The 27922-nt window shown below is 30.8% G+C and overlaps 1 pseudogene across 1 annotated transcript; it reads right to left on the bottom strand.

The window, feature by feature from the left end:
- Nucleotides 1-541: 541 nt before the first annotated feature.
- Nucleotides 542-26504, bottom strand: LOC143230654 (pre-mRNA-processing factor 39-like; annotated as a pseudogene). Its single transcript, XR_013016560.1, has 14 exons — nucleotides 26362-26504; nucleotides 25630-25755; nucleotides 25087-25206; nucleotides 20486-20652; nucleotides 15121-15348; nucleotides 14626-14740; nucleotides 13187-13350; nucleotides 11920-12046; nucleotides 9761-9969; nucleotides 6651-6710; nucleotides 6101-6282; nucleotides 5843-5923; nucleotides 1384-1600; nucleotides 542-850 (listed from the first exon to the last, which is right to left on the bottom strand). The product of XR_013016560.1 is annotated as a pre-mRNA-processing factor 39-like (transcript).
- Between the last annotated feature and the right edge of the window lie 1418 nt (nucleotides 26505-27922).

The raw sequence follows: 27922 nt of genomic DNA, 5'->3' as shown, positions 1-27922 counted from the left end.
TTAATGTCAGAATAAGATTAATCTTCTTTGGAGTTTTCACATCAGTTATTTCTAATGGAAGAAGGCTCTCATTAAATTTGGATAGAGCCTGCAACTTGAACTCATTTGATTTATTACCCTCTGACCCACAGGACAAAATAATTTAAAAATCATGTAACCTGTAGAGGTTGTTCTCCATCTTCCTCTTGATTTTTCCATGATGAATACAAATAGTACATTTTAGTGGCATTTAAACCATAACATTTGTGTAAGGGTGTGCATAAATTTCAGCTTGTGGGTATAATAGAGAAAAATAGCCTATTTTTAGCTTCTATTAAATAATTAAAATAATTGTTACATTAATTGAGAATAGTTGTGATATTTTAAAAAAAGCATTACACAAAAATTTATATATAATCAATATAAGTGGTAGCTAACTTTTAAACAATGAATTTTTCAGTAGCAGTGTGCTATTGCTTTCAAAATATTAAGCTCAATATCTGTTTTTTGTTTCCTGAAACGTTCTTGACTGAGGGAAAAATATTGTGTATGTCTTTAGAACAGTAACTTCAAATCTTAATTTTTTATTTTTAAATCTTTATTAAATAAATTTTCCTCTGGATGTTTTATACAGTTACCAGTACACTTAATAAAGAACTGACTATGCAGATTTTAGAAAAAGGTCACACTTCTCATGGGACAGCTGTGCATTGGATGTACCAATCAGACAAATTTCTCAGGAAAAACAAAAATCACTAATATAAAACAAATGCAAACTTTTATCTAAATGGTTAAGCTCAGACACAAAAACTCAGTGAGGATAGTAAGATGGATGGTATCCTGTCCATGGCTGTTGGTAATTATATGGATTCTAGAAGAAGAAGAAAAAAGATAAATCTAACACTTCTAAAGCACATTAATTTTTAATACCTCCAAAAATAAGTGAATTTAGAGTATTTTCTCTCGTTATCTCCTAAACCTGCTACAGTGTAGTGGCAAAATAAATCTAAAATATCTCATGGGGTGTGAAGAAAGAAAGAAAAAAAATCTCATGCTTAATATTGTATTTATACAAGTGGTGCTATTATAATACAACTTTTAAAAATGTGTTGATTTTATAAAGTCAATAATTGTATAAGCATTATATGAAAAATAATAAATATTCAAATTAACAGGATGGAACAATTTCCACTAAATTACCCTCCATTCATTTAAACTTCAGAATTGCACATACAGAGATGTACATAATATGCAAGAATAATTTACAGTACAAGTGCATAGTTACACCTTATGAAAATATTTTACATAATTATGACAAGGTTCATGCAAAGTTTCTTCAAATGTCAGGGAATTTCATTAAAAAGTTTCAAAGGTATTACGTGCAAGTTGATGTACTGTCCATACCTGAGGGTAAGCTCCTGGCCAAGCCTGATGGTAACCATAAGCTGCTGATGGATCAGGAGCCATTGGTGCAGGAGCAGGCTGAACCGGCTGAGTAGGTACAGGAGTAGGGACAGGAACTGGAGCTGGCGCAGGAGGGTTTACTGGAGCAGGTGGGGTGGATACTGATACTGAACCATTGATTTCAGATTTGACTTTTTTCTCCACAGAACTTTCATCACTAGGAAAAAAACATCAATAGGTCAGGAAATTAGTTTAACTCTTGTTGATATAGAAGTATGCTTGATGTCATGCAGCTATGCCTGAAGGAATTTAAATTTACAAATACAAACTAAGAAGTGCCTTAATGCATCCAAGATAATACAGTTTCTTTTTCAAGTTATGAGAATAGTAATTATTGCTGAATCAAGCTTCCTCATGTACCACTGTTTAGATATACAGGGTGTTCAGAAAGTCACTGTGCAGTTTTGTAATCATAGTGACTTTCCAAACACCCTATATAAAGGGGACTAACCAAAAGTTATTTATAGAGCTTACACTTGAAACTGATCATGATTAACACATCACTAAGCAGCTATTAAACTGTTCAGTAAAAGTATTCATCTATGGAAATAAAGTGGAATGCTAGAATGGTTAATACTATAAATCTAAAGAGAGTATGAAGTTGTGCAAATTAACATACTTTACAGAAATTCATTAAGAAATCTATAGTATAGCATCAGTTGTTAAACGCTTTTCATTTTTGTAAGATGTTCAAGATATCTATTTGTGGATTATCATAAAGGTTTAAACTACCATAGAAAATGTTTGTACCAGTTATCAGTTGGCACTTATGAACATACATAGAGCCTGTTTACAGCTTAAGTGGTCTATATAGTTTTAGCAGCTGAGTTTTGTACTTCTAAGTAGTTTCCCTAGAAATACATGCAAAAGCTGCTTTTTTTTTTTATTTATTTCCTGAGAACTATGCAAAAAACTACCTAACAAAGGATTTTAGCCTTACATTTGATACTGTGAAGTTAAATTAAAATCAAGCTTTAATGGTTTTATAAAAAATATTTAAACTGGTCTTGGTCTTCTTAACTTTAAACATATGTGAAATATGTTCCCTTAGACAATGGGCTTTTTAGTCCTAACATTCATGCTGTGTAAAAAGTAACCTACTTAAAGTTGACTTTCCATCATATTTTATAGCCATTTTTAACAGTTGTCACCAACTAATCAAATCTAACCAAAGTGAGTACCTTTTTTTTCCCTAGGGCCAGTAATTCTTACAAAATATGCACATTCTTTGAAAAGGATATACAAAATATTCATAGAATTTAAGTACAATTTTTTTTAGTCTAACGTGTACATGACAGTTTGGAAAAGTTCCAAACAGTGAAACTGATGAATTAAATATTCAAAAATTACAATGAGTATCATAACTGTTCAATAAAAGTTCTTAAAGTAAAAGTCAACTACCATTGGGATTGGTACCAAATCAGTGTCAATGTTGTCAAAATACATATTTAAACCTCGAACAAGGCAAATAACGTGCAACTCCAAGCAGATTTTTAAAAGCTTCTTAATTTCAGTAACAGGTTTGAAAAAAAGATTAATAATATTCACAGGTTCAATGGATGGTGAATTTATATAGCCATGATTTTTAAAAAAAGACCAAACAAATGTTTTACAGAAAGATTTAACCTCTGCACTGGTGTTTTGGCTAACCCTTTCCTCTCAAGGTCATGTGTCAAAGACCATATTTTTATTGACTTGCAATCAATTTTATTGAAACACTTTTATGAATTTATGTCAATAAGTTTGGTATCAAATTGTAGATTATATATAATAAAATAAAGTTTGAATTATGAGTTAACTTCTTAATTTAAAAATAGATATTAAATTAACACCTAAATACAGAGTTTTGGCAAGTCATCTGGTATATTGAATGCAGCACTTTTTAAAATTAGATGTTTGTAATCTCAAAATACGAAGCCTGTAGTCTTGTACAAATCAGGAACTTAAAATACCAATATTGTAAAGAGATAATATAAAAACCTTGTTTTTTGTTTTATTATTTTGTTGAGGTATAGGTTATGTGCTGACTCAAACTCAGTAGCCCCATTCACACCTCTTTCCATTTTGTTAAAACTGTCCTTTATATACACTTCAATATAATAACCAGTCAACAGCTTAGAATGTCCCCATAGTGGTTTCATCAGCAATTTTAATCTGTAAAAAGACTACCACACCACATTTTTTTCAACACAGATTTCAACAAGGTAGGTTATATTTTTAATCTGCTAAGTTTGTTTGTTTTTAGTTTCTATGCTTAATAAAGTTATGGTGGAATTCTATGTTATTATATTTTGGTTATTTAACTGTATATATAAAACCTAAAAAACATTCTTTGATATCCTCCCTAAGCAAAATTTTAGAAGGCTTAGCAACCTATATACAGCAGTATTTTTCTTAAAATATAGAACAATAAATAAACAAGTTCCATAACTAATTTCTAAGTAGTCATAATCAATACATGTATAATGTATGGAAACTGAAATATAACTGAGTATTACAAAATACTAGTCCACTAAAACATGATCAAGACAGGATCATGTTGTAAAGACTAAAGGTCAGTTTTTTTACTATTGGATATAGTAACATGAGCACACATGAATCTTATCAATGCAAGTTATGTAAATGTTAGCGAGGTACAATTGGAAGGTGAATATAATAGAAAATAATATAACATTAAGACTTTAGGGTAAGTAGTTTAACATATTTTCATTTTATAATTTGCAGTCATTCTAGCATGAGAAAAACAATTTATATTTCCCAATTTTTTTATGATTGGTATGAGGTTAGTCAATTTACAAACCCCAATACAAACATTTTTGAAGCCAGTCCACCAACATTTTGCTGGTGACATTTAACAGACAAAGGTAGGCTTGTATCGTTCCTGAAAAGATGTTAACTAACCATACCTGTTATTACTCATAGAATTTTGCATTTACCATTTATCTTAAATTGCTTTGACACATCAATTATATGTACATGGCATTTGTGCATTGAACTAACTCTTGTTTCTGTGAAACTCGGAAAAATAGATGTCCAATAAGTCTTCATACAAAAGCACTTAGGTTATATGGTTTTTATCATTCTATGTACAATACTGTTTACAGTAATTATATGGTTCTTTACATAATTTGGCAAGCTTTTAAATAACAATGCAAGGAGGTTGTACATGAGAAATCAATGTTTAATAAAGTTTTTCTACCAAAGATTCGTCTATCAATTTAATAAAATCACTAACTCGGACTACTTTGAGTGAAAGGGAAATTTGAAGCTAAACATGGAAATAATTTTTATCATTTTCAAATTTTATTTACATAATCTCTAGGACTTCCTAGAGTAATGTAAAAAGTTTTAGTGTGGTATATATCTTTTAAATTTATCACTTATTTTCTCTATCCTAACATTAAGTGTATCAACAGCATCCTGCAGTAAAAGTTGAAAATATGAAATAAACTCAACCGTACACTTGTTTTTCTAAAACCTCTTTAGGTCATAATTACACTTATTTATCCTAACATCTTCATTACTGCTTTAATTTTATTTTAATATTCTTTGAACTGTTTAAATGCTCAGTTAGGGTAAGAGAACAAACAATAACTCACCTAGCCAGAGCATAGTGCAAGTTAAAAGTATTGAAATAAATATCACAGAATCAGTTTGTGCTCTCCTCAAACATATTTTTTACTTTTCCTTTCAGTTTTCTTATCTAACAATTTCTAATGTTTATATTGTAGTCACTTATATGCATAAATAAAAAAATAGGAAATTCATAACTTGTGTAAGGACTCTTATTCTCAATAACTGATGTCCCAATGTACCTTAATCCTATTTTTTGGTAAGCAGGTTTATAGTATAAAATTTTTTTTCTTCAAATTTGCTATTTAGGATGCAAAATATTGATATACACAAAACCAACATGTCTTAAAAATTACTATAATTTCACTGGCTTTCTAATTATAATATTACTGGGTTTAAACTTTTTTTTTAAAGCAAGATGAGATTAATTCAGATAATGGCAACAAAAGAAAGTGAAATTAAATACTTTAAAACCTGATTAAACTAGTTTAACCTTGTAGAAAGAAGTCAATAAAAATCTTCCCTTTACATTGGTCTTGAAAAATCCAATAACAAACATCAGAAAAAAAATAAGATTTTTTAAAAGACAGGATATGATACTTTATTCTAAACATCTCAATAAAGCAAGAAATGTAAATGATAAAAGTTTAGATGAAATATTTAGATGACAACTGTGTAATGCAAACCTTGTTCAATAATATATCACATATCAATAACAATTTGTTTTATTTCATTTTGGTGGGAATACTGGCTTTATCTAAAGAGGAAATCTTTGCTTCAATGATATTTATTCTTGTTGTAAGGAGAATAACATTTTGTAACTTACTTTGTTTCAGCAGGCCTTTTTCTGCTGGCAGCAATGTGAGCCTTCAACAATTTTCCATACTCTTCAAATGCTTCCTGAGTTCTGCAACATTCAATATTTTTACTGAATAAAATGGTACAAAACACTTTCATATGTAATTATTATTCAATGAGAAATTATAAAATAAATTCCAGTAATTTACAGACAAAACTACTACACTATTTGTTATAGTAGTCAGACACCTTAGTACTTTAAATCTCAGACTAGTGGAATATTCACCTGTTACTATCACTCCCAAAGTCTTCCAGAAACTCCAGTTTTCTCTGGCAGAATGTCAGTTTTTGTTCCAATGTCAGCTGACTATTCAGAGCCTTATCAAAAGCCTGGATTACTCCATCTTCATCAAGTGGAGACTGCTGATACCCTACATCAACCAGCTGCATGTGGAGTTGGGGGTTGGACTGTAAAACACAGCAAGTAAACATATTGATTAGTTAAGTCTACAAAAGTCTTCCAGTTACGAAGGAGAAATATTCTCTGAAAATTGGAGACTGAATTGCCAGCAATACTCATATATAAGAAGATTTACCTCAGCTAAAACAATGGTGGTTCAAACCTCTTTTGTAAAACCACCCCACTTCCTTGTTGTAATAAGCTAAAGGATGGGTTCCCCTTGATCATCTGTGTGTCTGTAAGGGCTAGAAAAATTAATGATTGTTACTCAAATTATCATAGCCTTAGAATTACCAACTTACTGTTAAGAACTTTTCAAGAATTGCCGGATCTTTGAAATACCAACTAAAAGTGAAAACCTGTTTTCTGCACTTACCGCATCTTTCTCAACAGCTTCATTTAACACTTCTGCAGCCTTGCCATAGTCTCCCTTTACCTGCAGTTAAATTATATCAGTTTATATAATCAATTACTTGACACACTGCACTAATTCACAGAAATAAAATATCAAATGGTCTTTAATCAGAGATTTAAAAAGGTAAAAAATATGCAGACTAGTTCAAAAATAATTTTTAAAACACAGGCAATATAAAAAAGGAATGTGTTTATCAGCTGAGTTAACAGCTAAGCATGTTTACAAGATAAAAAGAAAATAATTTTGGCCAAAAATATAGAATTTCTATACTTCAAATACTTATTAAAATAAGCAAACAATTACACTAAGTTAACCTACTTATAATCTGCTACTCAATCAACACATTGATACTTCTTATATGGTACATGATAAATATTTAACAGTATATTTTCATCCTTTTTCACAGTATCTCACATTCACTTTAACAGTGACTTAACCCTCTCACAACAAGGTTTGTCAATTCAACTAACCTCAACTGACAGATTTCTGATAAACATTATAAGTTTTCTATGCATAAAAAATTAGATCTTTAATGAAATGTCTGCTAAACATTTGTCTGTAAATATATACTTTTTTGACTAGTCTGAGTGTATTTTAATTTTCATGTTAAGATTAAAAATACTTTTATCTAAAAAATCTCAAACTTCCTTTGCATAACCACTAAAAAAAAAACTGATCTTAATCTCAAACTTTTTTCAGTAAAACTATATTTTATGTTATTTTCTCTACCCTAACTTTACACTCTGCATTGTAACCCCACACACACACAAATCTACATTACTTCATTTTTCCTTCTAGAATGATCTCAAACTGTAACATGAAACTATCTGTTTATACTAAATAACTTTAAACTTGTAACAGTATACAACTATTTAAATATTTAAAATTTATAGCCTTTGAACTATGTCTAAGTACTATTCATGCCATTATAAGCTGTAAATCAGTTGTCAAATATACAGCTCATGCTATGCTATCAGATTACATCATGCAAGAGCTGCACACAAAAGTGCCTTATGAAAATTTTATTATATTTTACCTAATGTAACCTTAACTAACCTGACATTTTTCCTTGGTTTACAATTTACTTTTATTATAATAAACACCATGCATGAAAAACAAGAAATAAACTACTTACTTGGGTCTCTTTTTTTTTTTTTTTTTAAATGTCAATGAAACTTATTCCTGCTTTAATACTAATGGTAGTAATGCTCTAAATTGTTTCAGTTAAAAATAATGCACCAAAAAACACAAGGTAGCAACATGCAAAAAACAGACCATGTTCCATAACTATCACAATATTTGGCTTTGAATATGCAACAAGAGGCATTAAAACTTCATTTAAGTTCACAGATATGTTTCAGAGTAGTAATAATGCTTGAGCTGAAAAATTTTCTATACAAGTTTGTTGATACAGTAAAACACTGGTTTTTCTATTGGTTATAAATATTGTAGTATTGAATCTTAAATAAAACTAATGGCAATTTCTGCAAGAAAGGAGGTGTCAGATATACATGGCAAGAGGAGTCTAATTTTCTATTTGATGGTTCAATAACCAAATAAGATTGAAGGTTATAAAAAATTCTTTACCTAAGCAATAACAACATTATAGTAAGTACTTTACGTTACATTTTGGATGTTTTGGAGGGTAATATGTAAAATAAAGAGGACTGTCTGGAAGAATATGCCTATTCTCATGTCATACAAAGAATTTTTTTTTTTTTTTTTACATTGCCTTGTACAATTAAAAACTTAAAACTTGCATAATATTAAAATGTGGATTATTACTTAAAATGTATGCTTATTTATTGGTGTACCATAAAAAGAAAGTAGTTTAATTAGATTTTGAATGTAACTAAAACCCTGTGACATGCAGAAAGGAAAAAAGGGCCTGTGGAGAGAAAGTTAACCTGTTGTATTGTTTTATTGAATTCCAAAAAAATTACTGGATGAAATAATTTAAAACTTGAGATTGATCTCCTACAGATTGTGTAGCTTCTCTAAAATATTTTTATACATAACATTTCTACAAGTTTGCAGCTTTGAAATTTTGAAGATTTCATCATGATGCTTTTAAGAGACAATTAGAAATGATTATCTTTGTTGTACACGTCAATTTTTTTTGTCTTCCTAAGAACCTTGTAAAAAAAAAAACTTTTCTTACAAAGTTTACACAGTTTAAAAAATTATTTAATACATATATAAATATCTATGCCCATTTGATATATCCTTACTCATTGAAGCAGTTACATTGTACACATGGCCTAATGAATACAAGAATCGCTGTAAAAAAAATAATTTAAATACAATACAGTTGTGCAAAAAGTGACCTACAAAATAGCTTGTTCCAACTTTTTTCCTATCATTCTGCAACATAATTCAAATTATACAATGATGAAGCAAGCTTTACAAAAATCAGGACAAACATCTGTTCCTCTACCAACACATCACCAAGCTAAGCTATTATTATTTTTTTTGTTTCTGCTGCACTAGAAGCCACACTGGCTTATACAACTGAAAAGAACAAAAAACACCTGTCACTATATTTAGGTTACTATACTATAAATTTTTAAAGCTGAGATACAGACAATTGCACCATTATGACAGTCAAGGCTGAGAAACAGGAACTGGATAAAATGAATAAAACTATATTTACAATGATAGCAAAAGATTCGAATTAGTGCTACTTTGTTAAAGACTATTTAATTTTCAACAGAAAATTTTTCAGATATTTATAAACGCTACTATTTTCACTGAAATCAACCCTAAGTCCAAATACATGCACAAAATCAAATTAAAACCTTTTTACTGAATAACCTTCAAATCTGAAAGAATTATTATAAATCTTTTTCTCTATAATTTATTTAATTCAATGATGTGATTTTTCCATCAGGGTGGAATGCACCCATCCAGACAACACAGTTAAAACCTTACTATATGAGCATTAAGAAACTGACACCTTAGTTAACAAGTACAAAAATTCACCATAATATCACATATGTTAAACACTGCACTTGACTGCAATATACTAATGCTTTATTGTATTCAAGTTAATCACACAAGAATTTTTTTACCTTGTAACAAAACCTGGCATATTTTACTGCAAAATGGGAGGCCATGCGAGTATTTCTTGCTTTTTCTATGCATTCTTTGTACAAAGACTCCACTTCATTGTAATTTTTTCTTCTCCTCTCAACATTAATCCTTCTAAGTTTTGCCTCTAGCAGGTCTGGTATATTAAGTTCAAGATTCAAGAGAATTTTTGAAGCTTCCTCATAGTTACCTGAACAATAAATGTAAGTCAAATACACTGAACAACTCTTCTTATTCAACTGTAGTGAAGAAAATAATAAAAAATGGCAATGTTTATATTACAGCTACTATTCTTAAAATAAAATTTTCAAAATAAGGAAAAACAAATATGCAATTGGAAGATATCATAATCTAGAAGACTTACATATTCAATAAACCTCTATATAATAAAGAACACCGACTTGTTACGATGTTGATTAATGAGAGTCCCAATGTCCCTACCTACTATCTAGCAAAACCACAGCCAAGGAAACAGGCCTGGAAAAGTTAGCATTTCTTGCTATTAGTTGTAGAAAAAATATTCTGATTTACTACATACTTTTCTAAACCATTCAAATGTTATGATAAAATGAACCAGAATGTAACATCCACTGGGCAAACAGGTTTTTTCTTTTGTGACATATTGTTAATTTATGCTGTTGTAGTCACTAAGCAGTTGTGAAGTTAGAAATATGACTCAAATACCACAGCACTGCTACCCTCAGGCTATTAAAAGTTGGTTTTGATCAAGCTTTGTGTCAAACACAAATAGCTGGAAAGATTGAAGCTGCAGCAACAGTTATAACCCAGTTTTCTTTTATATAACTCATTTTAAGAAAATTATGCAAAATAGTAAACTGTTTTATGGCCTTACAACTGATAATATTAATGAAATCAGCAAGTTACTATTTTTATGCCTCAGTTAAATTTGTTTACCATATTAATAATTTATATTATAGAAACACATCCTTGAAATAAATATATTAGAAATTTCCAAAAATACACAACTTTGCATATCAGTACACAACCAACTAAAAATAAGAATACTGCAGACTTGTCTGATACTGTACATGCCACTAAACAGATGTCCCAAATTATTTGGACTACAAAATTTCCAACATAAAACATGACTCATCAAATGAAAAGCACACAAGCTAGCATTTTGCTCTTATGCTTTGATTTTGTTAATTTTAGTGTAATGTGATCTCTATTTTAGGGATTTGTGATATAAAATCAGAGTAGAGAAATTAATATTTTGGAAATATTGTTCTTAGTATTTTAAAATTAAAGTGAAATTTATATTAGGTAATAAGGTAAACAAACTTTTTACTTAGACCACTTTAAAAAATAAAAATGACATTTATTTGCATCAAGTTTCTTTTCTTACAGCTACAAAAGTTTGAAACTCTGCAAATCAAATGTCACTTCACAAATATTTGTATACGAGTTTGAAGCAACAACTTTACAAATATGTGCGAGACTAGAAATGTGCTCTCATCATTAAATAATGCTAACTTTGTCTATACTGTGATAGCAATAAAAGTTGCCATTATGAATATAATTAAACATTATTTATAGCACAGTGTGCTGTCATGTAATGCAATATATCACACAAAGCAACTGTTTTATGATACCATTAATATTCTAAGAATTTATTAATACCTGTATCTCTTTCCCCTCACACAACTGAAACTGAGGAGCATTCACAAAAACAATTTTTACTTTACACTGGACAGATATGTAACTACGAAGTACTGTTATTAGTTCAATATCCACAAACTGCTACATTATGCCCTTTACAATAATATTGCAAGGCTTTACTGCTCATCATATTAAAATTGCAAATGTTTTATGTATACACACACACACACACACACACGTGTTCTCTATCCAATATATAGTCCTGTCCTAGAACTGTGTGCTTCCATCCTTTCAAGGACCATCTGTTTAGACAACACTTCCAAACATCTGAAACTTTTAAAACACCTAACTGCTGCTGCATTTGTAACACCACATCAACAAGTACATAACTGGCAAGAAAAATTTCATGAGACAATGGAATAATGTGCAACACTTAAATGCACCTGCACTGTTTTACTTTACAGTTTGTCTATAAGAAATAAAGCTCTCTTTCTTTCTGAACACCCTCATTATATCTCACCATATTTTTCTTCAAAGGCTTCCCAAGAGAGATTTATATTTGGTTTTCTTGGTAAATGGATGGTACAAGCTCGCCTATAAACATCCCGTACAGCTTCTGGTCCATGTTTTTCCATGTATCGTGCATACTGTGAAACAAAGAACAATGGCTTTTATTTCAACTATACATTTTCACAAAACACAACTGCATTAAAAAAAATACTATTAATATGAACTATTTTACAATTTTGTAACTATATTTATAAAGATATATTGTAATCTAAGTACTAAACCAAATGTTCAATCATTTGGTGAACACTCATGATATAAATGAATATTAAACTTTTCCCAGTTAAAACTGCAATGTTACTATTAACCATAACATGTACAAATTTTTAAGCCTAAATATTTCAAAACCAAGACGTTTCTCCAAATGTAGGGCAACTGATTTATATTTAAATATCATGCTGGTGATAATACCTTACAACATAAAACACTAAATACTAGCCTAAAGCAATGTTCAAAATACAATTTATAGCCACTTCAAAAAAAAAAAAAATCTCAAGCACTTGTTCACTTGGATCAATGAATAGTCTTGATACATTTTTCTGTAACATTATTTTCAAAATTAAAAAAGGTGAGAAGGTTGAAGACCAACTGAATAAAATGACTAATTTTGTTTTTACAAAAGTCTTCCACCTATTAAGAAATATTGTTTGTAACAGATTACACAAGTTTCCATAATCATGCACTTAATCTTAGCTAAGTATACTAAAAATATGTTAGCCATTTCTTATCCCAGCACATTTAACCAAATCACCAAATTAAATCACAGTAAACAATTATTACAAAAGTAAGTAATTTAATGTAATTTCTGTTAAAAATGTTTATCTAAAATTATATTTTTTAAATTTTAATAACAAACTATAAAACATGAGGTAAATGTTCTTTAGGTACACATTTACAACTAATTTTAACTAGTGATCAGAAGAAAGGCAGTAAGTAAGCTAAGTACCCCCAACTACCAAAGGCTTTTATCTAGAATTTGATGTTTAAGTTCATCAATATTTGTGACAATATTTCTAATACTTTGAACTCTTAACAAATCTTAACTTGTAAGTAGCCCATTAAATAGATCTCATTTATAACTGAAGTATTTTTCTTAAAACAAATCGCAAATGTGAGAATTAACTAAAAATATTAAGGTAAAATTAGAAACCCACTTTAAGATTAAAACTTTAAAAATTTCACAACAGAAATAATTTCCTATTTAGACAAACAAACACTACCTTCATCCACATATCTTCATACAGAGCACATGCTATCATACATCTTTCAAACAAAATAACAGTTCTTTCATGTGTGCTATTCTGAGCTTCAAAATCTAGATATTCTCTCCAGTTCTTCAACTGAGCCCGCTCCAATGGTTTTACATGAAAATATGGCCTTTAATCTGAAAAAACAAGAATCAAACATCTCTTACTGATAATCTGTTAAATTGTACTGTTGCCTAATAATGAAGGGAAGAAAGATTAGTGTTATAATATAGAAAGTAAGCATACAAAGATCTTATACACTGAGTTTACATATAGAATACAAATAATGTACAAAACATAAGAATACCATATTACAGACCTAATACAAACAAGAAGGAATCCTTAAAAGCCATGGCCTTTGAAATTCTTTTGGGCAGGATTAGAGAAATCTAATATACGAGACTTTTTTCCCTGTTTTATTAGCTATGTATCTTGTACACCAGGAATACAAAAGCATACACTCAATACAATTTTATTACTCATCAGGATCTCTACCAGTCTTTTAGGTAGAATTACAGTAAATTAACCTACAAGACCTTAGGCATGGTCAAATACATCATTTAAAAGGGTTCAACTTCCTAAGTCCAAAACTTTAATTGTATATCAAATCAGCCAAGAAATGATTTAACTATGTGCTGAAAGTTTACATCTGAAAAAACAAAAACTCAGCCATCTTAGGAGCTGCTATGTCACTTATAAAAATAATCACATAACAATAAAAGCTACCCACCTTAAAAGACCTAGATTGCATAAAGAAGAATCACAAGATTGTATCCATCTAATAGATTTGGATTACATACAGAACAAAAGTGAAGAATATAATTACACAAGGTATCTTAAGAGATTTGAATTATGTGCAAAATGACAAGCTCACCATCATGCAGATCTAGATTACAAAAAAGTCACTAGACAATGCAAATTAATCATCTTACAGATTTAGGTTGCATTCAGAAGTCTCAACATTACGTAAGCTACTCATCTAAAAGATAGAGTTTATGTGAAGAAAAGTCAAAATTACATTAGCTACTTATGTTACCCATACTTTTCTAGTATGCAGAACTATCACAAAACTACAGAAAATACAGGTGGATTATATACAGAAAAATCTTATGGTTATACAAATTTACCCAAACAGATCTAGATCATGTCATAAAAGCTAAAAAAATACAGGTTGACAAAAAAAACTATGCACAAAGCAAAATCATACAATCAGAAACCCATATTAACCCAAAACTGTATCACTGACTAAGAAAAAGCATAAACTGGCTCTGTTACCAATTCTACCTTACTCAGATTAATATATTTCTAATAAACTGAATACTTAAAGGCCTGATAAACATACTAGTTATAACCCAAGTAAAGATATTTCAAGTTCTAAACTTAAGGAAAAGTTATTGTAAAAAACATGTTACTTACACCTTCTTCAAAATTCCATCGTTTTCCAACCTCCTCTTCATTTTTCCTGAATATTTCTTTTCTCTTCTCAATAATTTTCTCCCTCAAAAACTTAGTCTCTTCATCATTCATCTGAAGATGAAATTTATACAAATATAAAATCTCATGACCAAGTATAGAAGGAGTCATCAACTTGTAAAGCTTTTGATTTTAATTTTGCTAAGATTAATCCTTTGTGTGAGTAACAATTACTAAAATGAGCAGTGTCTTCACAAAAGAATTAACCTTCAATTTAAGTATCACTTCAATTTGAAAAAAACAAACAAACCAGCATTAAATAACTTAATACTAAGGATGTCAGTTCACCTAGCCTTATATCACAAAATTCAGAAAAATATAATTTCAAACTAGTAAATAACTACTTTGTTGTTGTTTTTTTTACCTTGCTTCTCTGCCACCACCATGTTAAAAATACTTTTATTATTATTATTACAATACAATATCTTATAAACCTTTTCTTTGTCAGCTTGCTCTGGATCTTCTAAACCAGGGGGAGCTTCATCACCAGGTGGACCAGCATCTCCATCTCCGACTCTTCAGGAGCCTCCTCCTCTTCATCTTCTAATGGAGGAATCAGTTTTTCTTTCTCATTAATAGTTACAAACTCTTTTCGGAATTCCAGAAACTCATCTGTTGAGACTGAATCTTTTGGTAGGTGTTTTTTAACATGTTCTTGGAATCTATAGAAATATTTTATCACAATTACAAAAATACACATACAAAATAAGATAATTCTGTTGTATTACAATGTATCCCAGTTAACAAGAACATTTTGCACAGTAAAACAATGTTAGGATTAAAGTAAAACAGCATAACAAAGAACAAACTTATATATTTAACTTTATTTCATAAAAAACAGATTACGATACTAGAAAATATGCAGTTCTTCTGGCAAAAGATTATACCAATTACTTCAGAAAAATTAAAATACACTTTAATATTCTTTTTGTCCTGTTCTCTGTCTTAATAATATAAGAACTAACAACACCCATTTTGTTTTTATTCTGTTACTGAATTAGGGAGTATACTTTGCTATACAGCTTCATCTGCAGCATTCTGCTAAAACAAACTGTAGCTAAGAGTAGAAAACTTTAATTGGGTCACAGAAGAAATTCTAATTGTTTTATATAACCAAAAATTAGTTTAAATTTTATCTGCAACTGCCATCACAGATACACTGGTGAAACTAGAATGGAATACAACACTGACTTCCTGCAAATTACACTGTAAGAAATAAAGATGTTCTCCTGTGTATGCAATTCTTTGAAAATATACTTCTGAGAATTAAACTTGTTCATTTAGTAACTTTAACAGACAGTGCCAATTTCCAGGCTTGTTTTTAGCTTTCTGAAGCTAATTTCATCAATTACATGTATTGAAAAATTAAATATATTTGTGCTACAGGATTGATTAGAATTTTTCATACAAACCAACTGAACTTTTGCATAGTCAATTACAGTTTTCTATAGAACACTCTTGAAGATGCATGCTCTAAAATAAAGCACAGTGTCTAATTAAAAAATAAATAAATGGTGTTATATGATCACCTTCTAAAATTAAGATATTTTGTACTCTAATATGCAATACAAAAATTTAATGAATTTTAAAATGTAAACCATGTCATCTGTAATATAGCCTCACTCCCTCTAACTCACAAGAACAATGACTTAAATTAGTTTCCTGATCAAATACTGCTGTAATGAAATTGTTCATAAAATATATTCAGAACTGTTTCAAATTACCAGACCACATTACCTCTTTCCACATTGGGTCAGCTGATGCAAGACATTGTAACAATAAAGTAACGAGTTTCTATACTACAACTAATTTAGTATGTGTACCTTGACAAAATTTGACATGCTTTTAGTACAAACTACAAGTTATTTGGAAACAAAATCAAATTTTTAGTACGTATTTTTAATAAAGATTTGTCCATGAATATACAAGGTCAAAATGATGATTACTCCAAGTGTTAAGCAATTTTCATGTTAAGATTAAAAATACTTTTCTTCATCTGAAATTTTCAGTTATAATCTTCCTAAACTGAAAATATATTTCTAATAGATTACATTTTTCCATTTAGTGTTGCCCTCTAAATGCAAATTTATACAACATATGCCATAAGCCTTCCTCATACCCCCTTTGGAATCAAAGATTTCAATATGTCTCATGCAAATCACGATACATGGACTCCCTACTGGCACCACTATTAACCATAACCCTAAACTTGTCAGAAAATTACAAATTTTAGTATGATACTTCTCTCTTCTCAGAATATTAGCTAGAATATCACACCAAAAAGGAGTAGGAACCAGTGCAAGGGAAGAACAGATGTACCCCTCAAACGTACCTGAACGAGGGAAACAGGTCAGATGATCTGAGAAAAGGTACTGCACCATTTCTAAACCAGGTATCTTCTCATTGTGAACAATTATGAACAAACATGACAGAAAATGAAGGAAACACATCCAAGTCAGGAAAGTTATCCCAATCAGATAAACAATTTAATCCCACAAAAGGAAAGTGGTTAAAAGAGGATGCATCCCTTGGTGTAGAATGGCTAGAGTGCAGCAGACTGTACTTGTTAAGTCAAGTGTATCCAAAACTTTCTTGCTAAGTACCAACATCCTTGCAAGGATAGGATGAGAATAATATTGTCTTCACCACAAGCCATAAATTCACAGATGTAAGGAAACAACAAACTCCAGAGCATGAAAGAAAAGTTGTACTGAGCCAGGAGATTCAGAAATGTGTCATCTGGTATCCAAGGGAAGTCCATTGCATGTAAATCAACTCCTGCAACTGAGATTGGTCTGAAATGTCCAAAAGGTCAATTATATCATCAAATAAATGGTGGGAACATCCAGGACAGAGAAAAAACCCACGTATTCCCTCTGTGACCTACAACACAGATTCGAGTGAAGACGATGGACAACCCCAAACCTGTACAACAGCTTATGTTGATTGGTTTACTCGATATCCAAAACCAGCCCACAGGGTACCGACATCCACACAAGAGGCATCCAACTGAAGTGGTGAACTGTATTGAGACATCCCACTCTGTTGTACACGTCATTAAATATAGTGGATAGTAAGACTTTTACACTGGCAGAAAACTACCACTGTACTTTGAACTGAATGTTTAAAGCCATCTATGTGGAACCTGTCTAGTGGGATACCTCCAAGGTCTACCATCCCACTAGCTTGAAACTGATAAGTGATAAGAACTCTCATACTCCACTGAAAGAAAGAGGGCAAAAATAGCATTAGAGTTCAGAGGGGCTACTACATATTAGATAGTGCAATGGATGATAACAAAACCCAATTTTGAAAAGCACACCATATCAAATGATTCAATCTAGATGTGGCAGGAATGGGCAGTTTCCTTTCTGCTTTACCCATGCCATCCATGGGTGGGATGGTCCAGAAGAGAGTTGCCAAGAATTAACTAATAAGAACAGAAACTTCTGCAGAAAAGAGTATGGGCAGCATAGCAATGAAAGACACACATTGGACACAGAAGTTTATGCAGATCAGGACAAGGAAGAGGTAAGAAATAGAAAGAAAGGAAATGGAAGAAAAGGAGGAGTTAACCTCACAAGCCACCAAGGTCTCTGGATAAAGGAGTACACATGTTGGGTAGTACAGAGTGCAAGTGACATCTATAGTGAATATATCTGACTGACAATGCCCGCTATCCATGAGAAGAAAGAAATACACATTAAGGGATAGGTGAAACAAAGAGCACAGAGCATTGGGCTCAAACAGAGGTAAAGTAAGGGTGAGTACAACATTAGTGTCCTAATACACAAGTGCCAGACATTTAGGCAGTTGGCATATCCAGAAAGAATGGATCAAAAGTGTAAGGACAGGGACGAGAATCCAGCAGTAATGAAAAATGGAAAATATGGGATAGGGCTGCCCAATAGAGACCAAACCCTTCTTCTGAAAATGCCATAAAAGAAACTTGGAAACATCAACAACCATAAAACATCACAGTTGAGCAGGAAAATAAGGTGCAATCAGAAAGATTCTGCATTGGTGAGGGAGACTACCCAATGAAGTAATCAGATAGGAGGATAAACAAAGAAACTTGTTCTTCCAATCCTAGTTGAAGATATTTATAGCCATTACCTGAGAATAGGGAACAGGGAATCCAAACAAAAGGTAAATGGTGATTGTTTTTGGTGACTGATTGGTAGGGTACTCCTTGTCTCAATGCATCTGCTACCTCCCTCAAAGGGATGAAGGGACTACTCTAACTCCACTGGGTTAAAGCCAGTCTGTTTGAGAAAGACAATCCACCACAAGGTTGAAAACACAAGGAACATGAAATGCCATCAAATAAACATGATGGGCCCAAAAGAGAAGATCAAAGGTAAGAATACAAAAGAGATCTCAACCAGGTGCCCCCTTGGTGACTGATATTGAATGCCACTGTTGAAAATGTTGGAGTGGATAAAATCTCTGGAGACAGGAAGAAAATAATCTATAGACCAACAAACAGCAAGGTGTTTCAGGACGTTAACATGAAAAAAAATGGTCCTCTATAGACCAAATGACCCAAAGCCACTCAGTAGTCGATCCCAATATAGGGATGCATCTGTGACCAGATGTAAATGTGGCAATGAAGAATCCTCAGCAAGGTACTACTGATTGTGTAGAACCCATTGAAGAGACATGAGCCCAATCGATAAATACAAGAAAAGTCAAAGACTGCATCTCCTAATGTGATAGAACCTCAAGTAGAAAGTGAATGAGCAGACAAGGCATTCCAAATGGCCAGTTCTATAGAACAAAACCAGAGAAAAGGTTGGGCCCAAATGAACAAGGTACTGGATAGAATGAAGAAATGACTTCTCCAATTTGATGAACTAGACCAACTGAGCCACTTCCAGTGTTGACAAAGATGACAGTATGAGCAAGAAAAGGAATATCCATGTACCAGTGAAAGAGCAACCCCAGGCATGAAGACAAAGATTTGCAGTGACAAAGCTATCCCAAATAGTAGGGCACATAACTGGTACACCACCCTATAACAGACAAACCAAATGAAAGGACAAGAACACACGATAATTCCCAGATAAGCACTGGAAATATCTATCTTCAAAGAGACACCTGAAGGAAAACTCATGAAAGAGTAAGGTAAGATTCCATAACGAAGTATGGGAAGTGAACATATTGACTGAGATGAGTCTTTTAGGAACCACAAATATGTGCAGTAAAACTCCCCAGAACTGCATGAGGCAGTTTCAATAGTCTGTTGTGTCAGGAAATCTTGTACGACCTAGGAAAGACAGTGGCATGACAAAAAATCCTGAGAAGGAATATGAATTGTAACAGCAAACAGAAATAATTACTGATAATTTTGTGAAAGAGAGAATGTAATAATTTGTCATGGCAATGGTTGAGATTTTGCAAGTTAATCTCCCTATAAATAAATAATGTTGAAGCCTGGAAAAATCTGATTAGGATTTAGTAATGTTTGTACTATAAATAGTAACTTATGTTAAAATTAGAATAAAGATGATTAAAAAAGTATAAAACAAAAACTGTAGCAAACATAGAAGAAGAGATTTTATTTTGAAATTAAAACTTATGTAATATTAAAATTTTATTTATTAAACTATGTTTTGATGCCAAGTTTATTTATATGCATTGATAACAATAGCTTGATTAAAATGTCATGACATGTACTTCTAACCATAGTGAGAGGGTTAAAGCTGTATTTGAAATATTATTACATATTATGTTGAAACAATAAATGCATCAGCATCCGTTCTTGTTCACAACATGGACAGTTAGGTTCTCACTTACTTTTCAAAATGATGAACATAAAGTTGTGTTGGAATGTTCAGAAGATTATCATACAGCTGTGTAACTTCTCTTGGGTGCTTATTCTCCAATTCCCAATTGATGTATAAATCCCACAATCGATCAGATCGAAACTCCTGTCCTGCCGAATCAACAGCTCGTTCAAAAGCCTAGAAATTTAAAAGATAGTTTGTTTGTCAAATAAATCAAACTTCACACTTGTGTCTGTTGCTATTTAAGTGAACTCTACCAAACTAACTGTCAGTTCAAATTCAGGGTCTACAACTATTACTGGCAAAGGAAAAAAAAAATTGAAATATATTTTGAGTCTCAGTGGTCACTGAAGCATCCGTCTTAGGTTATGCTTCCCTGGAAATATTCTCTTGTCCTTTCGCTTTCAAATGTTCTATAAATATCAGTACCTTAAAATTCACGAAAAATAAGCCTAGTCTGGTCAATCATTTGACAATTCTCTGTGTTACTGTACTACTTTCATGTGTCAAAGTTGTAGAGCAACACTAAGATGCACAACTTACAAATTTATTACATATCATGAATAAAGCTTTTCCTGTCAAATTAACCTTTTTTAATGACTGCTCCTAGTTTTGACTTCACTTGTGATTTATTCCTAACAACAAACAATTTTCTAGTTCTTTCTCCAACCAGCCCTACCAGAACATTTTTTTTAAACAAACTAACTTCAAGACTCATTTCACCATACTGCTTGATAAACTTAGCCAAAAAACAATGAATGATGATACTGATCCATTTTGACCAATTTCCACAAGTGTTGTAAAACTATATTTCTTGGTCATTTATTAGTATTTTTTGGCATTATGTTAAAAATAAATATCAGGAACTAATGCATACATTACAAATTACACAAAATAAGATCTTATAAAGGAATTTAAACCAGGAAGAGCATTAAGTTTGCTACAACTGGTTGGTTACAAAGAGGTATCTTGCCCATTACCTTTTACTTAAATATTAAAAATGGAGCTAATAGTAGGTAAAACAATACTCTGCTTATGTATTTTTATTTTAAAAGAAGATTAAACCTACCTAACAATAATACAAGAACTGATTATTAGACTAATCATTAAATTATTAACTATTAGATTATTAGCTTTCAAAAAGATTAAAACTTTTACTATTTGCCATTATATAAAAAAGAAATGCAAAGTTGGAGGCCGTTTCTCACTTTGATTACAAAACAGAACTCTACTACTTTAAAATCATTATCTACAACTTAAAAGAGCATAAAACTTCATCTTATTATGAATTAGCCACAGAACACCTTTCACCAAAAACTATGCCAAGTCTTCAGTATTCTCAAGTACATTGTTTCATGACTTGTGCTACTTAAAGTTGCAAAGCATGACCATTTAGTTAGTAATTACAAAAATGTAGCATTATAAGGAGGCTATAATGATTGCTACTACATCCTTCTTTATTTGCTCAATACAGATGTCCAGTTAAAAACAAAGATATCAAATTACGGATTTATATATAGATTTTATTTAGTATGGGAATGCATCAAAATAACTTGATGTTAGTAAATTTACTGTCTCACTCAGATTTAAAATCACATCAATTACCAGCCAATGAATTATGCTTCACCAGTTTAGACCTTATACACTAACATTTGTTGTTTCAAGCAGGTTTTGCATGTTGTAATTGAAACAGACTGACAGAAATATTTGGTAGCATACAACAAGCAAGGTATAGTTGAATTCTCTTATACGCACTACATGCTTGTATTCAGTCTCTAAATAAACGGTGTAATCCATACTAATTTACATTTTAGTGTGTAATAACATCACATGAGTTATGAACAAGAGTGCCTAAATAGTTTGTTTGGTTATTGCAACTAAAATGAAAAGGTGGAGGTATTTATTAAATGAAAAGTAAAAATATACAAAAATATAAATTGGGATTATAAATGTTATTGAATTTCATTTTTCATACACAACCTAAATGTTAGAAATAACTAACACACAAGATTTAACTTTACTTTCATATACATAAAATATCAAAAATTTGTACTTTTACAACATATCTCACTAATTCACTCAGCTTCCAAATACTCAAATACCAAAAAACTAATATATACTTTACTATAATGCATTAAAATACTCAAACTATCGACACTTGCATATCGTCAGATAAACTATTTCATAAGTTTTGTATTCATTACATCTAAAAGTAAAGTTACCTTTATACCAACCTTCTAAGACTAGTAATACAAAATACTTTGTGACTAACCTATCCAAGCCTTAACAAACATAAAACCTTTGTTTTTCTGCATCACAGCAGTCATAATGTAAGTTTCTTCAGTTAGTTAATTTTTTAAACTATGCCTAATAGAAGTAACTTTTCATAACAAAACTAAAAACTGAACACAATACTTTAGTTTAATCAGTCCCTGACCTGCATTCAAGTAAAATACTTGTTACATGATCTCCAAAATATTAAGAGTAGGTTTCAGTCAGTACTGAACAGCAAATCATACATATCACAGCCTCCCATAGTGTACATTAAATCAGATGAACTGAGAGTTCCATCTTAAATGCATGAAATTTGGCTCTATGATAAACACTGCTCCACTGATAATTTCTGGATAAGGATCAAAACCATTTTTTTTTTCAAAATGGCTACCACCTCACATTTTTGTATTACATTACTAACAATATAACCAACAAACTCTTGACAATGTGGCTTCTTATTTATAGATTATAGAAAAGTGATGTGTATCATTATAATACAAATATAGATATGTTAAGTGTGATTTCAGTCATTTGACAAAAATAATAATTTCAAAATTTTATATGTAAAGTGTTATTTATTGTCATTATTATTAATCATAAGATTAGTTCATTTAAACATTGGCAATTATTTTATACAACTATACGTTTAGTTGTAAACTATCCAAATCTTGCAAAATAGTAGATCCAGATGTCCCACTACAAGAACAGGTGCATAATTTACTAGAAAACAACAGTAGAACATCTGCAGTGTCTAACTATTAATACAAAGTAATGAAATGTTGATACTCACTCCAGCAATGAGAACTTAGCTGGAACTATCATGAGATTCCATGAACTTTGTTATCAGTAAACCTAAGAGTATCCAAGCTAGATGAAGATAATTTGAAACATTCATGTGATGCAAGGAAAATTAGGACAATGTGCAAAGTTAAATTCAAAAACACAAAACTGCAGAGGGCCAAAATAGACAACCTACGTGATAATGGTAAATTCACAAACATTACTCAGCTTAGTGTTGTATGTACAACAAGACAAATGCTTATGAGACAAGGCATCAGTGATTCTACATGAAAATCCCTTAATTCTGACAAGCAAATCCAAAAATGCTCACTGATGTTGCAAGTTGTATTATTGCTAGCTAACTTTGATGTAGACAACATGAAATTTGCAAGCATCAACATATCATGGTACATGCCCAAAATTGTTGCATAAAGAAACAAGTCACAAAACCTTCAGAAAGGTAGTAGGCAACAAAAATAAAATACTCTTGGGAATATTTGTGGTTTTTATAGAAAAGAATCAAATTAACTTTGGTAGGCCTTGCAAAAACATACATCATGTTTGGAGCAACTTAACAAGAAATTGCATGTCATATATAACATAATTCAACAACAATGTTGGGGACTTTACAAGCTCAAAAGCAAGGAAATAACATTACTTGGTTTTAATGAAGATATTAAATTTGTCATTTGGAATGTGTGGTACAAACTACAACAATGAAGATTCTATCATCAAATATTAAAACAGTTTTCTTTATGACAGCAAATTTTATCTAAGTAATATATAAAATATCTGCATCATTATAGTTCCATACTAGTATATATATGATGTTAAAAGCTATAGAAGTCACTTGCAAAAAAAAAATACATATTTATTATTATTTATTTTAAGATTATTTTATTTATGGATTACAAGTATGTCTTAAAACAAATTCCACATTCACAGTAAATAAAACTATAACAGTACACAAGATATCAAAAATGAACAACTTTCCAATATCCATCTCAGAAATGGCAGGAACATTTTTGAGTAACTTTTCTGGCAGCTACCTTGGACAAAGTTAAGTGCCCCCTCATCCCAATTTGGGCACAGCATCATATACAAGCATGTCAAATTCTGTGCTTTTTTTTTTGAACCCCTTTTTTTCAATATCCCAATGGATCATATTTGTCATTTTGTTGAATACATTGTGTTCATGGCAATTTACCATTATAGCAATACAATTATAAATTTAATTACATAATGTCTGATAAATAATTTTTTGTCATGCTAACATATCAGTGACAAGCAATTCTGCATTAACCAAACTAAGTTCAGCAGAGAGGGTTAAAGCCATCTTTTAGTTCTACATTTAATCTTTCAGTACAAATGTTTTTTGTTTTTTTTCAATGTACAATATTTCAGACTTTCTTTTATCAAGGTTCACATTTTTATTATAATACCATTACAAGTACACTATGACAAACATTGATCACATTACAAGTCATTTGAGGGAAAAAATAAGACAACAACAGATAAAAAGATCATACAGTGATACATAATACAAAAAAAATACACTAACACTTTCACTTTTGTATAGTAATCTTCATCTTTCTTATGTTGATTTTTGTAGAAGTTGAGGTAATGAATCCATAAATCAACACTAAGAGGAATAGCTTTCAATCCTTGCTCAAATACCTGAAAATGTTAAATAAGTCAGTTTAAATAAGAAAAACTGCTCAAGCTCCAAAGAAAGTGCATCAAATTATCATCTAAATCTTACAATTCTAAGATATATTAAACAGTGATCCATATATGTCTTTTCTACAACAAATCATTAAAAAGATCTTAATTTAAACTACTTGGTTACAAATATGTGCACAAAATTACTGCAAATTCAAGCAAACTGCCTTGTACAAGCTATCCAATACTTACTTATCAAAAAACAATCTTTAAAATACAAAATATTGACTAAGTATGTCTTTATATAAGCTTTCCAACTGTAATACCTGAAGTTACACTAAATATGACAAATGAATTTATTAATGCACCCTATTTAAATGACAATATATTCAAGTTTCAGCTACACAGCATAAAATGTTGTACAAAGATGTTACTTACTTCTTCAGCTTTTTCTGCAGTATTCCATTTTTTTTCCATATCTGCATACTTTTTCCAATAACCATAACAATATGGATAATATTTGAAGAAACTGTCAAAAGCCTCCCTAGCTGCCACCAAGTCATTCTGAAAACGTCAAATTCTTTAGATACAATACAGTATTTCTTTCTGAAGGAAATTTCAGAAATTTGTGTTTCAAAACACACTTACAGTTAACTCGGATAAAAACGTGTTTCTCTGATGTAGTTTCATTGACAGAGAAACAGCTGTAAGGTGTCTCCACTCATCTTAGAAAATAGTGATGAGAAAGTGAAATACATTTTTATCAAATTTTTTTGGTCTTTATTTACAATAAAATCTGGGAACAATAGTGCTAGAAGAAAACGAAACTTGTAATGGTTATTGTGAAAATGAATGTCTAAGCATCCTCTTTTTTCTATTACACAAAGATTACTTGAGAGAAAATTTGAATGGCATCTATTAGAATTATGAATTACTTCATTAACATTACTGACAAAACACAAGAACTCGCATAAATCAAGTTAAATGTTCAAAGTTTGCAATAAAAAAAACATGCAACATCATCGGGAATAATACTTAAACCTAATTAATATTTATTACTCATGGTTAAGACATTAATAAAACAAACAATGGTATAATGGAATTTAATAATAATCCTCCACTAATAATTTAAAAAGGTAAAAAACAGTTTTAAATCCAGATACTTCCTACCTCTTGTTCGACAAACTGTAGCAAGTAAGTCCATCCAGTAAAGTCTGCTGGATTATCCTTAACTGCCTGCCAATACTTTTCTAATTCACTCAGTCCTTTCTTCACAGTTTTACTCTTAGAGGACTCTGGACCATCAGCAATTTCTGATAGTAGAAAAAGTTTAACTCGCTAATACAAGACCAAAACACTTCAAAATCTCACAACTATAACCAAGATACTTAAAAATACAAAAGCACCAAAAGTTATATGTAGATAAGTAATATTTTTCACATTTAACCTAATAATAGATGGATGACACTACTTTCAATTTTGTAAATGAAATACTAAATGTAGAGCATCTAATTTTCTTGAATTCAGTATCACTAAACATTGTTTAAGGATAGTTAATCAAGGATAATATAAAACAAGAGAATCATTTAAACAAAAATAGAAGTGGCTATAAGAAAACCTGACAACTAGATCCAAAAAAATCCCTCCTATATTATTAAGGGTTAAAAGAATTCAGATTAATGCATAATTATTAGCTATAATATGATAAAAATAAAAGTCTCATGAAACATCATGAGTAGATTATGCATGCAAACAGAAGGTAATTCAAGTTAAACATGACCTACATAATGCCAAGCAGTTATGTTCTAGTATTGTGACATTGTATTCATAAAGCAAAGGTTAGAAGAATGTCTAAAATCTTTGTGTACAGACACCAAACCTTCTGAAAGCTGTGTATAAGAGTGTCTAATTGAACCAAACCTTGTTTTAACAGTCAAAGACAAATAGTCATGTAGTTCGACCTATTAAGTAGTAAATAAAAATAACACCCATCTCGGCAAATGTAATGCCACCATAAAAAATAATGTACACAAGTTTCTGTTTGTTTCAAGTGTATACTGACTTGGCAGTTAAATAGAACTGGCTTTGAAATTCGTCATGTTCCAATGACATAACACTCAGTAAATGAAAAACCAACTTCACATATTTCACAGCTGCAACACTGCCAATATACTCAGATTCAAGGTGGAGAAAGACAGATGATAGTTCCACAGTAAAATCTTCAGGTCCCAACAAATCAAATCCTTCAGCACAAACTGTACACATGCACAAACATTCTGCAATCCTGACAAAACAGCTGTTATAACAATAACTACTTTAACCACTGAGAAATATGATTAAACAATAAATTATTCTTATAATAGGATATATGAAAAATTGCATTATCCCTTAACCTTTTGCTCTGGGTATCCTTTACTGAGCATAACAGGTTTATTTTATTAAACTACTTTTCATTTATGTTAAACCAATTAGCATAACAGAATTTTGGCTGATAATCCATACTTTAGTAGTTTACAAGTGTTAATTCTCCAAGGCAATATTGGAGAAAATCCTCTAATGTGAAACTAGACTTTTCTTAGCACATCATCTTTCACACTTTATCCTTCACCCTTCAAAAATTATGATATTAAATAAATTATTCACTACAAAATAGTCATTACACAGACAATCCATAATTTTAATAGCCTTCAATTTCATTTAGTTACAGAACTGTGAAGTAGAAACCAAGATC

The sequence above is a fragment of the Tachypleus tridentatus genome, chromosome 10 (assembly GCF_004210375.1).
Source record: "Tachypleus tridentatus isolate NWPU-2018 chromosome 10, ASM421037v1, whole genome shotgun sequence".
NCBI classification, from domain to species: Eukaryota; Metazoa; Arthropoda; class Merostomata; order Xiphosura; family Limulidae; genus Tachypleus; species Tachypleus tridentatus.
The sequence above is the reverse complement of the archived record's forward strand: the minus strand, read 5'-3'. Positions and strand labels throughout refer to the sequence as shown.